The 17008-nt window shown below is 41.0% G+C and overlaps 1 protein-coding gene across 1 annotated transcript in view; it reads right to left on the bottom strand.

Annotated features, from left to right (window-relative positions):
* Positions 1-16794: 16794 nt before the first annotated feature.
* Positions 16795-17008, bottom strand: part of LOC139419757 (amyloid beta precursor protein binding family B member 2-like) — a gene marked incomplete at its 5' end in the record, with an annotated part of 66561 nt that continues 66347 nt past the window's right edge. The window contains 1 exon segment of the mRNA XM_071169756.1: positions 16795-17008. This exon segment is cut by the window's right edge and continues 345 nt beyond it.

The following is a 17008-nucleotide window of genomic DNA, read 5'->3' as shown; positions in this document are numbered from 1 at the left end:
TGACACGAGCCTACCAGACGAGCTAAATTACTTCTATGCTCGCTTCAAGGCAAGCAACACTGAAACATGCATGAGAGCATCAGCTGTTCTGGACGACTGTGTGATCACGCTCTCCGTAGCCGATGTGAGTAAGACCTTTAAACAGGACAACATTCAGCCGCAGGTCCAGACGGATGACCAGGACGTGTACTCCAAGCATGCGCTGACCAACTGGCAAGTGTCTTCACTGACATTTTAAACCTCTCCCTGTCTGAGTCTGTAATACCAACATGTTTCAAGCAGACCACCCTGTCTCTGTGCCCAAGAACACCAAGGTAACCTGCCTAAATGACTACCGACCCATAGCACTCACGTCTGTAGCCATGAAGTGCTTTGAAAGGCTGGTCATGGCTCACATCAACACCATCATCCCAGAAACCCTAGATCCACTCCAATTCACATACCACCCCAACAGATCTACAGATGACGCAATCTCAATCGCCCTCCACACTGCCCTTTCCCACCTGGACAAAAGGAACACCTATGTGAGAATGCTGTTCATTGACATCAGCGTTCAACACCATAGTGCCCTCAAAGCTCACCAATAAGCTAACGACCCTGGGACTAAACACCTCTCTCTGCAACTGGATCCTGGACTTCCTGACAGGCCGCCCCCAGGTGGTAAGGGTAGGTAACGACACATCCGCCACGCTGATCCTCACACTAGGGGCCCGAGGGCACACAGTGTGTTGTAGATAATGTGTGGTAGTGGTGGAGTAGGGGCCCAAGGGCACACAGTGTGTTGTAGATATGTGTTAGTTAGTGGTGGAGTAGGGGCCCGAGGGCACGCAGTGTGTTGTGAAATATGTGAATGTATTGTAATGTTTTTAAAATTGAATAAACTGCCCTTAATTTTGCTAGACCCCAGGAAGAGTAGCTGCTGTCTTGGCAGGAACTAATGGGGATCCATAATAAACCTCAGGAAGAGTAGCTGCTGCCTTGGCAGGAACTAATGGGGATCCATAATAAACCCCAGGAAGAGTAGCTGCTGCCTTGGCAGGAACTAATGGGGATCCATAATAAACCCCAGGAAGAGTAGCTGCTGCCTTGGCAGGAACTAATGGGGATCCATAATAAATACACATACGAATGGAATGGTTTCTTCTCTCTATCCATCTCTCTCTCTCTATCCCTCACTCTCACTCTCTCTCACACTCTCTCTGTCTCTCACACTCTCTCCCTCATTCTCTCTCCCTCTCTCTCTCCCTCACTCTCTCTCTCTCCCTCACTCTCTCTCCCTCTCTCTCTCCCTCACTCTCTCTCTCGCTCACTCTCTCTCTCGCTCCCTCACTCTCTCTCTCCCTCACTCTCTCTCTCCCTCACTCTCTCTCTCTCTCCCTCACTCTCTCTCTTACTCTCCCTCTCCCTCACTCTCTCTCTCTCTATAAAGTGGTGGAGAAAGGGAGTATTTCCCCTTAAATCACTTTAACTACAGTACAATACAGTTCCCTCCATCCCACTCCTCCTTCCTCCCTCCATCCATCTCCTCCTCCTTCCCTCCCTCCATCCTCCTTCTCCCTCCATCCCTGTCCTCCTTCCCTCCCTCCCTCTCCTCCCTCCCTCCATCCTTCCCTCCCTCCCTCCCCTTTCCCTCCCTCCATCCTCCTTTTCCCTCCCTTCCATCTTCCTCCTATTACAACTTAAATCACAACATACTTAGCCACAATTTGTTCTCTCCCGTTCCTCTCTTCCTCTCTACACCTCCTCCCCCTCCTTCCATCCATCCCTCTCCTCCTCCTTCCCTCCATCCTCCTCCTCCCTTCCTCCATCTTCCTCCTATTACAACTTAAATGACAATATACTTAGCCACAATTTGTTCTCTCCCGTTCTTCTCTTACTCACTACACCTCCTCCTCCTCTCTCGCTTTCTCTCTCAAAGGCTGACCCCACCCAACCATCTCTCTCTCCCAGGCTGACGCCACCCACCTCTCTCTCTCTCTCCCAGGCTGACCCCACCATCTCTCTCTCTCCCAGGCTGACCCCACCCAACCATCTCTCTCTCTCCCAGGCTGACCCCACCCAACCATCTCTCTCTCTCCCAGGCTGACCCCACCCAACCATCTCTCTCTCCCAGGCTGACCCCACCCAACCATCTCTCTCTCCCAGGCTGACCCCACCCAACCATCTCTCTCTCCCAGGCTGACCCCACCCACCTCTCTCTCTCTCTGTTAGAACTATAACCAATAGAGCTCAAACTGTTAGAACTAAAACAGTTCAAACTGTTAGAACTAATAAGAGTTCAAAGTGAACTAGAACTAAATAGAGTTAAAACTGTTAGAACTTGTTAAGGTTTTGTTCCGGTGAAAGAGAGGACCAAAATGCAGCGTGGTTATTTGTATACATCTTTAATTAAGATGAAAAATACGAACAGTATACAAAAACAATAACCGTGAAAACCCAAAACAGCCCTATCTGGTGCAAACAAGCACAGAGACAGGAACAATCACCCACGAAACACTCAAAGAATATGGCTGCCTAAATATGGTTCCCAATCAGAGACAACGATAAACACCTGCCTCTGATTGAAAACCACTCCAGGCAACCATAGACTTTTCTAGACAACCCCACTAACCACAATCCCAATACCTACAAAAACCCCTAGACAAAACACACCACATAAATAAACCCATGTCACACCCTGGCCTGACCAAAATAATAAAGAACACAAAATACTAAGACCAGGGCGTGACAGAACTAGAACTAATAGAGTTAAAACTGAACTAGAACTAATAGAGTTAAAACTGAACTAGAACTAATAGAGTTAAAACTGAACTAGAACTAATAGAGTTAAAACTGTTAGAACTAGAACTAATAGAGTTAAAACTGAACTAGAACTAATAGAGTTAAAACTGAACTAGAACTAATAGAGTTAAAACTGTTAGAACTAGAACTAATAGAGTTAAAACTGAACTAGAACTAATAGAGTTAAAACTGTTAGAACTAATAGAGTTAAAACTGAACTAGAACTAATAGAGTTAAAACTGAACTAGAACTAATAGAGTTAAAACTGTTAGAACTAATAGAGTTAAAACTGAACTAGAACTAATAGAGTTAAAACTGTTAGAACTAGAACTAATAGAGTTAAAACTGAACTAGAACTAATAGAGTTAAAACTGTTAGAACTAGAACTAATAGAGTTAAAACTGTTAGAACTAATAGAGTTAAAACTGAACTAGAACTAATAGAGTTCAAACTGTTAGAACTAATAGAGTTAAAACTGTTAGAACTAGAACTAATAGAGTTAAAACTGTTAGAACTAATAGAGTTAAAACTGTTAGAACTAATAGAGTTAAAACTGAACTAGAACTAATAGAGTTAAAACTGAACTAGAACTAATAGAGTTCAAACTGTTAGAACTAATAGAGTTAAAACTGTTAGAACTAATAGAGTTAAAACTGTTAGAACTAATAGAGTTAAAACTGAACTAGAACTAATAGAGTTCAAACTGTTAGAACTAATAGAGTTAAAACTGAACTAGAACTAATAGAGTTAAAACTGTTAGAACTAAGAGTTCAAACTGAACTAGAACTAATAGAGTTAGAACTGTTAGAACTAGAACTAATAGAGTTTAAACTGAACTAGAACTAATAGAGTTAAAACTGGTAGAACTAATAGAGTTAAAACTGTTAGAACTAGAACTAATAGAGTTCAAACTGAACTAGAACTAATAGAGTTAAAACTGTTAGAACTGTTAGAACTAACAGAGTTCAAACTGTTAGAACTAATAGAGTTAGAACTGAACTAGAACTAATAGTTAAAACTGTTAGTACTAATAGAGTTAAAACTGTTAGAACTAGAACTAATAGAGTTAAAACTATTAGAACTAGAACTAATAGAGTTAAAACTATTAGAACTAGAACTAATAGAGTTAAAGCTCTCACATCTCCCCCCCAGCCTCACCTCCCTGGTAAGTAACAGTAGTTCTCTCCCTCCCCTCTCCTCCCCCAGCCTCACCTCCCTGGGGAGTAACAGTAGTTCTCTCCCTCCCCTCTCCTCTCCTCCCTCCTCTCCTCCCCCAGCCTCACCTCCCTGGGGAGTAACAGTAGTTCTCTCCCTCCCCTCTCCTCCCTCCTCTCCTCCCCAGCCTCACCTCCCTGGGGAGTAACAGTAGTTCTCTCCCTCCCCTCTCCTCCCTCCTCTCCTCCCCAGCCTCACCTCCCTGGTGAGTAACAGTAGTTCTCTCCCTCCCCTCTCCTCCCTCCTCTCCTCCCCAGCCTCACCTCCCTGGGGAGTAACAGTAGTCCTCTCCTCCCTCCTCTCCTCCCCAGCCTCACCTCCCTGGTGAGTAACAGTAGTTCTCTCCCTCCCCTCTCCTCCCTCCTCTCCTCCCCAGCCTCACCTCCCTGGGGAGTAACAGTAGTCCTCTCCTCCCCCAGCCTCACCTCCCTGGGGAGTAACAGTAGTTCTCTCCCTCTCCTCCATCCTCTCCTCCCCCAGCCTCATCTCCCTGGGGAGTAACAGTAGTTCTCTCCCTCCCCTCTCCCCTACTCCCCCAGCCTCACCTCCCTGGTGAGTAACAGTAGTTCTCTCCCTCCCCTCTCCCCTCCTCCCCCAGCCTCACCTCCCTGGGGAGTAACAGTAGTTCTCTCCCCCTCCTCTCCTCCCCCAGCCTCACCTCCCTGGGGAGTAACAGTAGATCTCTCCCTCCCCCTTCTCGTATCACCCTCCAACCCCATCAAATCTCTCCTCCTCCTCTCTTTCTCCAGCACCAGTACAGAGACACACACACACACACACACACACACACACACACACACACACACACACACACACACACACACACACACACACACACACACACACACACACACACACACACACACACACACACGTATCGACCACAGGAGTCTGAGGCCTGTTTTAATAAGCAGTTTATTCGTACAGGTTAAATTGATATAGTGATCAACCAGCGAGGAGCAAATGGAAGGCAACACATGGAGGCTCAAGCCTGTTGTTCTATAACATGTTATAACTGTTCTCAAGCCTGTTGTTCTATAACATGTTATAACTGTTCTCAAGCCTGTTGTTCTATAACATGTTATAACTGTTCTCAAGCCTGTTGTTCTATAACATGTTATAACTGTTCTCAAGCCTGATGTTATTACTGGTCTAACTGTTATAAAGCTTTTGTGTCTGTCTCAGACATGGGTTGTGTTCTAAATGGAACCCTATGCTATGTTCTAAATGGAACCCTATGCTATGTTCTAAATGGAACCCTATGCTGTGTTCTAAATGGAACCCTATGCTGTGTTCTAAATGGAACCCTATGCTGTGTTCTAAATGGAACCCTATGCTATGTTCTAAATGGAACCCTATGCTATGTTCTAAATGGAACCCTATGCTGTGTTCTAAATGGAACCCTATGCTGTGTTCTAAATGGAACCCTATGATGTGTTCTAAATGGAACCCTATGCTATGTTCTAAATGGAACCCTATGCTATGTTCTAAATGGAACCCTATGATGTGTTCTAAATGGAACCCTATGCTATGTTCTAAATGGAACCCTATGCTGTGTTCTAAATGGAATCCTATGCTGTGTTCTAAATGGAACCCTATGCTATGTTCTAAATGGAACCCTATGCTGTGTTCTAAATGGAACCCTATGCTGTGTTCTAAATGGAACCCTATGCTGTGTTCTAAATGGAACCCTATGCTATGTTCTAAATGGAACCCTATGCTGTGTTCTAAATGGAACCCTATGCTGTGTTCTAAATGGAACCCTATGATGTGTTCTAAATGGAACCCTATGCTATGTTCTAAATGGAACCCTATGCTATGTTCTAAATGGAACCCTATGCTATGTTCTAAATGGAACCCTATGCTATGTTCTAAATGGAACCCTATGCTATGTTCTAAATGGAACCCTGTGTTCTAAATGGAACCCTATGCTATGTTCTAAATGGAACTCTATGCTGTGTTCTAAATGGAACCCTACTCCCTATATTATGCCCTACCAGGGTCTAGAGGGGGCGTACTCAAAGTACTGTACTACGTAGGGAATAGGGTGCAGTTTGGGAAGCAGGCTTGGTGCTCTATCTGTGGGTGAGGAGTGACTGTGTGACAATATAAAACGTGAATATAATATACTGATACTGATTCCTCACCAAGAGGACGCTATCGAGGAGGGGAGGACTGTCTTCTGTGGAAGGATACACGTGGAGGGGAGGACTGTCTTCTGTGGAAGGATACACGTGTGATTCCTCACCAAGAGGACGCTATCGAGGAGGGGAGGACTGTCTTCTGTGGAAGGATACACGTGGAGGGGAGGACTGTCTTCTGTGGAAGGATACACGTGTGATTCCTCGCCAAGAGGACGCTATCGAGGAGGGGAGGACTGTCTTCTGTGGAAGGATACACGTGTGATTCCTCGCCAAGAGGACGCTATCGAGGAGGGGAGGACTGTCTTCTGTGGAAGGATACACGTGGAGGGGAGGACTGTCTTCTGTGGAAGGATACACGTGTGATTCCTCACCAAGAGGACGCTATCGAGGAGGGGAGGACTGTCTTCTGTGGAAGGATACACGTGGAGGGGAGGACTGTCTTCTGTGGAAGGATACACGTGTGATTCCTCGCCAAGAGGACGCTATCGAGGAGGGGAGGACTGTCTTCTGTGGAAGGATACACGTGTGATTCCTCACCAAGAGGACGCTATCGAGGAGGGGAGGACTGTCTTTTGTGGAAGGATACACGTGGAGGGGAGGACTGTCTTCTGTGGAAGGATACACGTGGAGGGGAGGACTGTCTTCTGTAGAAGGATACACGTGTGATTCCTCGCCAAGAAGACGCTATCGAGGAGGGGAGGACTGTCTTCTGTGGAAGGATACACGTGGAGGGGAGGACTGTCTTCTGTGGAAAGATACACGTGTGATTCCTCGCCAAGAGGACGCTATCGAGGAGGGGAGGACTGTCTTCTGTGGAAGGATACACGTGGAGGGGAGGACTGTCTTCTGTGGAAGGATACACGTGTGATACCTCGCCAAGAGGAGGCTATCGAGGAGGGGAGGACTGTCTTCTGTGGAAGGATACACGTGGAGGGGAGGACTGTCTTCTGTGGAAGGATACACGTGGAGGGGAGGACTGTCTTCTGTGGAAGGATACACGTGGAGGGGAGGACTGTCTTGTGTGGAAGGATACACGTGTGATTCCTCGCCAAAAGGAGGCTATCGAGGAGGGGAGGACTGTTTTCTGTGGAAGGATACACGTGTGATTCCTCACCAAAAGGACGCTATCGAGGAGGGGAGGACTGTCTTCCGTTTGCCTACTTAGAGAGGAAGGATTTTTTTCCCCAAACCAGAAAAGGCCTTAAGAGTCAGTAAGGAAGGCAACAGAAATCTTTGAAAGTATAAAAACATTCTCTCCTCTTCTCCTCTCCTCCTGTCTTCTCATCTCCGCCTCTCCTCTCCTCTTCCCCTCTCCTCATTCATCCCTCCTTCCACCGCCACAGAATTCTGTAGTTTCAGGAAAACAGGAAGTGACAAGGCAACTTGTTCTGGGTGAAAGGTCACTAAGTGGTTTAGACCAGACTTGTAGATTATGATAGATAGAGATGAGTTGAACTCAACAGAGAAACCAGTAGATTATGATAGATAGAGATGAGTTGACCTCAACAGAGAAACCAGTAGATTATGATAGAGATGAGTTGAACTCAACAGAGAAACCAGTAGATTATGATAGATGGAGATGAGTTTAACTAAACAGAGAAACCAGTAGATTATGATAGATAGAGATGAGTTGAACTCAACAGAGAAACCAGTAGATTATGATAGAAATGAGTTGAACTCAACAGAGAAACCAGTAGATTATGATAGATAGAGATGAGTTGAACTCAACAGAGAAACCAGTAGATTATGATAGATAGAGATGAGTTGAACTCAACAGAGAAACCAGTAGATTATGATAGAGATGAGTTGAACTCAACAGAGAAACCAGTAGATTATGATAGAGATGAGTTGAACTCAACAGAGAAACCAGTAGATTATGATAGAGATGAGTTGAACTCAACAGAGAAACCAATAGATTATGATAGATGGAGATGAGTTGAACTCAACAGAGAAACCAGTAGATTATGATAGATAGAGATGAGTTGAACTCAACAGAGAAACCAGTAGATTATGATAGAGATGAGTTGAACTCAACAGAGAAACCAGTAGATTATGATAGATGGAGATGAGTTTAACTAAACAGAGAAACCAGTAGATTATGATAGATAGAGATGAGTTGAACTCAACAGAGAAACCAGTAGATTATGATAGAAATGAGTTGAACTCAACAGAGAAACCAGTAGATTATGATAGATAGAGATGAGTTGAACTCAACAGAGAAACCAGTAGATTATGATAGATAGAGATGAGTTGAACTCAACAGAGAAACCAGTAGATTATGATAGAGATGAGTTGAACTCAACAGAGAAACCAGTAGATTATGATAGATAGAGATGAGTTGAACTCAACAGAGAAACCAGTAGATTATGATAGAGATGAGTTGAACTCAACAGAGAAACCAGTAGATTATGATAGAGATGAGTTGAACTCAACAGAGAAACCAGTAGATTATGATAGATGGAGATGAGTTGAACTCAACAGAGAAACCAGTAGATTATGATAGATAGAGATGAGTTGAACTCAACAGAGAAACCAGTAGATTATGATAGATAGAGATGAGTTGAACTCAACAGAGAAACCATTAGATTATGATAGAGATGAGTTGAACTCAACAGAGAAACCAGTAGATTATGATAGATAGAGATGAGTTGAACACAACAGAGAAACCAGTAGATTATGATAGAGATGAGTTGAACTCAACAGAGAAACCAGTAGATTATGATAGATAGAGATGAGTTGAACTCAACAGAGAAACCAGTAGATTATGATAGATAGAGATGAGTTGAACTCAACAGAGAAACCAGTAGATTATGATAGATAGAGATGAGTTGAACTCAACAGAGACACCAGTAGATTATGATAGATAGAGATGAGTTGAACTCAACAGAGAAACCAGTAGATTATGATAGATAGAGATGAGTTGAACTCAACATAGAAACCAGTAGATTATGATAGATAGAGATGAGTTGAACTCAACAGAGAAACCAGTAGATTATGATAGAGATGAGTTGAACTCAACAGAGAAACCAGTAGATTATGATAGAGATGAGTTGAACTCAACAGAGAAACCAGTAGATTATGATAGATAGAGATGAGTTGAACTCAACAGAGAAACCAGTAGATTATGATAGATAGAGATGAGTTGAACTCAACAGAGAAACCAGTAGATTATGATAGATAGAGATGAGTTGAACTCAACAGAGAAACCAGTAGATTATGATAGAGATGAGTTGACCTCAACAGAGAAACCAGTAGATTATGATAGAGATGAGTTGAACTCAACAGAGAAACCAGTAGATTATGATAGATGGAGATGAGTTGAACTCAACAGAGAAACCAGTAGATTATGATAGAGATGAGTTGAACTCAACAGAGAAACCAGTAGATTATGATAGATAGAGATGAGTTGAACTCAACAGAGAAACCAGTAGATTATGATAGATGGAGATGAGTTGAACTCAACAGAGAAACCAGTAGATTATGATAGATAGAGATGAGTTGAACTCAACAGAGAAACCAGTAGATTATGATAGATAGAGATGAGTTGAACTCAACAGAGATACCAGTAGATTATGACAGATAGAGATGAGTTGAACTCAACAGAGAAACCAGTAGATTATGATAGATAGAGATGAGTTGAACTCAACAGAGAATCCAGTAGATTATGATAGAGATGAGTTGAACTCAACAGAGAAACCAGTAGATTATGATAGAGATGAGTTGAACTCAACAGAGAAACCAGTAGATTATGATAGATGGAGATGAGTTGAACTCAACAGAGAAACCAGTAGATTATGATAGATAGAGATGAGTTGAACTCAACAGAGAAACCAGTAGATTATGATAGATGGAGATGAGTTGAACTCAACAGAGAAACCAGTAGATTATGATAGATAGAGATGAGTTGAACTCAACAGAGAAACCAGTAGATTATGATAGATAGAGATGAGTTGAACTCAACAGAGAAACCAGTAGATTATGATAGATGGAGATGAGTTGAACTCAACAGAGAAACCAGTAGATTATGATAGATAGAGATGAGTTGAACTCAACAGAGAAACCAGTAGATTATGATAGATAGAGGTGAGTTGAACTCAGCAGAGAAACCAGTAGATTATGATAGAGATGAGTTGAACTCAACAGAGAAACCAGTAGATTATGATAGAGATGAGTTGAACTCAACAGAGAAACCAGTAGATTATGATAGATAGAGATGAGTTGAACTCAACAGAGAAACCAGTAGATTATGATAGATAGAGATGAGTTGAACTCAACAGAGAATCCAGTAGATTATGATAGAGATGAGTTGAACTCAACAGAGAAACCAGTAGATTATGATAGAGATGAGTTGAACTCAACAGAGAAACCAGTAGATTATGATAGATGGAGATGAGTTGAACTCAACAGAGAAACCAGTAGATTATGATAGATAGAGATGAGTTGAACTCAACAGAGAAACCAGTAGATTATGATAGATGGAGATGAGTTGAACTCAACAGAGAAACCAGTAGATTATGATAGATAGAGATGAGTTGAACTCAACAGAGAAACCAGTAGATTATGATAGATAGAGATGAGTTGAACTCAACAGAGAAACCAGTAGATTATGATAGATGGAGATGAGTTGAACTCAACAGAGAAACCAGTAGATTATGATAGATAGAGATGAGTTGAACTCAACAGAGAAACCAGTAGATTATGATAGATAGAGGTGAGTTGAACTCAACAGAGAAACCAGTAGATTATGATAGATAGAGATGAGTTGAACACAACAGAGAAACCAGTAGATTATGATAGAGATGAGTTGAACTCAACAGAGAAACCAGTAGATTATGATAGATAGAGATGAGTTGAACTCAACAGAGAAACCAGTAGATTATGATAGATAGAGATGAGTTGAACTCAACAGAGAAACCAGTAGATTATGATAGATAGAGATGAGTTGAACTCAACAGAGAAACCAGTAGATTATGATAGATAGAGATGAGTTGAACTCAACAGAGAAACCAGTAGATTATGATAGATAGAGATGAGTTGAACTCAACAGAGAAACCAGTAGATTATGATAGATAGAGATGAGTTGAACTCAACAGAGAAACCAGTAGATTGATAGATAGAGATGAGTTGAACTCAACAGAGAAACCAGTAGATTATGATAGAGATGAGTTGAACTCAACAGAGAAACCAGTAGATTATGATAGATAGAGATGAGTTGAACTCAACAGAGAAACCAGTAGATTATGATAGATAGAGATGAGTTGAACTCAACAGAGAAACCAGTAGATTATGATAGATAGAGATGAGTTGAACTCAACAGAGAAACCAGTAGATTATGATAGATAGAGATGAGTTGAACTCAACAGAGAAACCAGTAGATTATGATAGAGATGAGTTGAACTCAACAGAGAAACCAGTAGATTATGATAGATGGAGATGAGTTGAACTCAACAGAGAAACCAGTAGATTATGATAGATAGAGATGAGTTGAACTCAACAGAGAAACCAGTAGATTATGATAGATAGAGATGAGTTGAACTCAACAGAGAAACCAGTAGATTATGATAGATAGAGATGAGTTGAACTCAACAGAGAAACCAGTAGATTATGATAGAGATGAGTTGAACTCAACAGAGAAACCAGTAGATTATGATAGATAGAGATGAGTTGAACTCAACAGAGAAACCAGTAGATTATGATAGATAGAGATGAGTTGAACTCAACAGAGAAACCAGTAGATTATGATAGATAGAGATGAGTTGAACTCAACAGAGAAACCAGTAGATTATGATAGATAGAGATGAGTTGAACTCAACAGAGAAACCAGTAGATTATGATAGATAGAGATGAGTTGAACTCAACAGAGAAACCAGTAGATTATGATAGATAGAGATGAGTTGAACTCAACAGAGAAACCAGTAGATTATGATAGATGATAGAGATGAGTTGAACTCAACAGAGAAACCAGTAGATTATGATAGATAGAGATGAGTTGAACTCAACAGAGAAACCAGTAGATTATGATAGATAGAGATGAGTTGAACTCAACAGAGAAACCAGTAGATTATGATAGATGGAGATGAGTTGAACTCAACAGAGAAACCAGTAGATTATGATAGATGGAGATGAGTTGAACTCAACAGAGAAACCAGTAGATATGATAGAGATGAGTTGAACTCAACAGAGAAACCAGTAGATTATGATAGATAGAGATGAGTTGAACTCAACAGAGAAACCAGTAGATTATGATAGAGATGAGTTGAACTCAACAGAGAAACCAGTAGATTGATGATAGAGATGAGTTGAACTCAACAGAGAAACCAGTAGATTATGATAGATAGAGATGAGTTGAACTCAACAGAGAAACCAGTAGATTATGATAGATAGAGATGAGTTGAACTCAACAGAGAAACCAGTAGATTATGATAGATAGAGATGAGTTGAACTCAACAGAGAAACCAGATAGAGATGAGTTGAACTTATGATTATGATAGAGATGAGTTGAACTCAACAGAGAAACCAGTAGATTATGATAGATGGAGATGAGTTGAACTCAACAGAGAAACCAGTAGATTATGATAGATAGAGATGAGTTGAACTCAACAGAGAAACCAGTAGATTATGATAGATGGAGATGAGTTGAACTCAACAGAGAAACCAGTAGATTATGATAGATAGAGATGAGTTGAACTCAACAGAGAAACCAGTAGATTATGATAGATAGAGATGAGTTGAACTCAACAGAGAAACCAGTAGATTATGATAGATGGAGATGAGTTGAACTCAACAGAGAAACCAGTAGATTATGATAGATAGAGATGAGTTGAACTCAACAGAGAAACCAGTAGATTATGATAGATAGAGATGAGTTGAACTCAACAGAGAAACCAGTAGATTATGATAGATAGAGATGAGTTGAACTCAACAGAGAAACCAGTAGATTGATGATAGAGATGAGTTGAACTCAACAGAGAAACCAGTAGATTATGATAGATAGAGATGAGTTGAACTCAACAGAGAAACCAGTAGATTATGATAGATAGAGATGAGTTGAACTCAACAGAGAAACCAGTAGATTATGATAGATAGAGATGAGTTGAACTCAACAGAGAAACCAGTAGATTATGATAGATAGAGATGAGTTGAACTCAACAGAGAAACCAGTAGATTATGATAGATAGAGAGATGAGTTGAACTCAACAGAGAAACCAGTAGATTATGATAGATAGAGATGAGTTGAACTCAACAGAGAAACCAGTAGATTATGATAGATAGAGATGAGTTGAACTCAACAGAGAAACCAGTAGATTATGATAGATAGAGATGAGTTGAACTCAACAGAGAAACCAGTAGATTATGATAGATAGAGATGAGTTGAACTCAACAGAGAAACCAGTAGATTATGATAGATAGAGATGAGTTGAACTCAGAGAAACCAGTAGATTATGATAGATAGAGATGAGTTGAACTCAACAGAAACCAGTAGATTATGATAGATAGAGATGAGTTGAACTCAACAGAGAAACCAGTAGATTATGATAGATAGAGATGAGTTGAACTCAACAGAGAAACCAGTAGATTATGATAGATAGAGATGAGTTGAACTCAACAGAGAAACCAGTAGATTATGATAGATAGAGATGAGTTGAACTCAACAGAGAAACCAGTAGATTATGATAGATAGAGATGAGTTGAACTCAACAGAGAAACCAGTAGATATGATAGATAGAGATGAGTTGAACTCAACAGAGAAACCAGTAGAGTTGAACTCAACAGAGAAACCAGTAGATGATAGATAGAGATGAGTTGAACTCAACAGAGAAACCAGTAGATTATGATAGATAGAGATGAGTTGAACTCAACAGAGAAACCAGTAGATTATGATAGATAGAGATGAGTTGAACTCAACAGAGAAACCAGTAGATTATGATAGAGATGAGTTGAACTCAACAGAGAATCCAGTAGATTATGATAGAGATGAGTTGAACTCAACAGAGAAACCAGTAGATTATGATAGATGGAGATGAGTTGAACTCAACAGAGAAACCAGTAGATTATGATAGAGATGAGTTGAACTCAACAGAGAAACCAGTAGATTATGATAGATAGAGATGAGTTGAACTCAACAGAGAAACCAGTAGATTATGATAGATGGAGATGAGTTGAACTCAACAGAGAAACCAGTAGATTATGATAGATAGAGATGAGTTGAACTCAACAGAGAAACCAGTAGATTATGATAGATAGAGATGAGTTGAACTCAACAGAGAAACCAGTAGATTATGATAGATAGAGATGAGTTGAACTCAACAGAGAAACCAGTAGATTATGATAGATAGAGATGAGTTGAACTCAACAGAGAAACCAGTAGATTATGATAGAGATGAGTTGAACTCAACAGAGAAACCAGTAGATTATGATAGAGATGAGTTGAACTCAACAGAGAAACCAGTAGATTATGATAGATGGAGATGAGTTGAACTCAACAGAGAAACCAGTAGATTATGATAGATAGAGATGAGTTGAACTCAACAGAGAAACCAGTAGATTATGATAGATGGAGATGAGTTGAACTCAACAGAGAAACCAGTAGATTATGATAGATAGAGATGAGTTGAACTCAACAGAGAAACCAGTAGATTATGATAGATAGAGGTGAGTTGAACTCAGCAGAGAAACCAGTAGATTATGATAGAGATGAGTTGAACTCAACAGAGAAACCAGTAGATTATGATAGAGATGAGTTGAACTCAACAGAGAAACCAGTAGATTATGATAGATAGAGATGAGATGAACTCAACAGAGAAACCAGTAGATTATGATAGATAGAGATGAGTTGAACTCAACAGAGAATCCAGTAGATTATGATAGAGATGAGTTGAACTCAACAGAGAAACCAGTAGATTATGATAGAGATGAGTTGAACTCAACCGAGAAACCAGTAGATTATGATAGATGGAGATGAGTTGAACTCAACAGAGAAACCAGTAGATTATGATAGATAGAGATGAGTTGAACTCAACAGAGAAACCAGTAGATTATGATAGATGGAGATGAGTTGAACTCAACAGAGAAACCAGTAGATTATGATAGATAGAGATGAGTTGAACTCAACAGAGAAACCAGTAGATTATGATAGATAGAGGTGAGTTGAACTCAGCAGAGAAACCAGTAGATTATGATAGAGATGAGTTGAACTCAACAGAGAAACCAGTAGATTATGATAGATAGAGATGAGTTGAACTCAACAGAGAAACCAGTAGATTATGATAGATAGAGATGAGTTGAACTCAACAGAGAAACCAGTAGATTATGATAGAGATGAGTTGAACTCAACAGAGAAACCAGTAGATTATGATAGATGGAGATGAGTTGAACTCAACAGAGAAACCAGTAGATTATGATAGATAGAGATGAGTTGAACTCAACAGAGAAACCAGTAGATTATGATATATAGAGATGAGTTGAACTCAACAGAGAAACCAGTAGATTATGATATATAGAGATGAGTTGAACTCAACAGAGAAACCAGTAGATTATGATATATAGAGATGAGTTGAACTCAACAGAGAAACCAGTAGATTATGATAGAGATGAGTTGAACTCAACAGAGAAACCAGTAGATTATGATAGATGGAGATGAGTTGAACTCAACAGAGAAACCAGTAGATTATGATAGAGATGAGTTGAACTCAACAGAGAAACCAGTAGATTATGATAGATAGAGATGAGTTGAACTCAGCAGAGAAACCAGTAGATTATGATAGATAGAGATGAGTTGAACTCAACAGAGAAACCAGTAGATTATGATAGAGATGAGTTGAACTCAACAGAGAAACCAGTAGATTATGATATATAGAGATGAGTTGAACTCAACAGAGAAACCAGCGGTGGAGTTGAATGTTCTGGACTTCCATGTTCATATCAAAGGCTTCATGCACACTGTATGAACAGGTGTATACAGGTGTAGATATGAACAGGTGTATACAGGTGTAGATATGAACAGGTGTATACAGGTGTAGATATGAACAGGTGTAAACAGGTGTAGATATGAACAGGTGTATACAGGTGTAGATATGAACAGGTGTATACAGGTGTAGATATGAACAGGTGCCTCTACAGGTGTGTGTAGGTTGTGTCTACAGGTGTCTCTACAGGTGCCTCTGTGTTGAGGTGATCCCCGACTGGTAGACAGTTCTGTGTTGAGGTGATCCCCGACTGGTAGACAGTTCTGTGTTGAGGTGATCCCCGACTGGTAGACAGTTCTGTGTTGAGGTGATCCCCGACTGGTAGACAGTTCTGTGTTGAGGTGATCCCCGACTGGTAGACAGTTCTGTGTTGAGGTGATCACCGACTGGTAGACAGTTCTGTGTTGAGGTGATCCCCGACTGGTAGACAGTTCTGTGTTGAGGTGATCACCGACTGGTAGACAGTTCTGTGTTGAGGTGATCCCCGACTGGTAGACAGTTCTGTGTTGAGGTGATCCCCGACTGGTAGACAGTTCTGTGTTGAGGTGATCGCCGACTGGTAGACAGTTCTGTGTTGAGGTGATCCCCGACTGGTAGACAGTTCTGTGTTGAGGTGATCACCGACTGGTAGACAGTTCTGTGTTGAGGTTATCCCCGACTGGTAGACAGTTCTGTGTTGAGGTGATCCCCGACTGGTAGACAGTTCTGTGTTGAGGTGATCCCCGACTGGTAGACAGTTCTGTGTTGAGGTGATCACCGACTGGTAGACAGTTCTGTGTTGAGGTGATCACCGGCTGGTAGACAGTTCTGTGTTGAGGTGATCACCGACTGGTAGACAGTTCTGTGTTGAGGTGATCACCGACTGGTTGACAGTTCTGTGTTGAGGTGATCACCGAGTGGTAG

Source organism: Oncorhynchus clarkii, chromosome 10 (assembly GCF_045791955.1).
Source record: "Oncorhynchus clarkii lewisi isolate Uvic-CL-2024 chromosome 10, UVic_Ocla_1.0, whole genome shotgun sequence".
Classification (NCBI taxonomy): Eukaryota; Metazoa; Chordata; class Actinopteri; order Salmoniformes; family Salmonidae; genus Oncorhynchus; species Oncorhynchus clarkii.
This window is presented reverse-complemented; position numbering and strand designations above follow the sequence as displayed.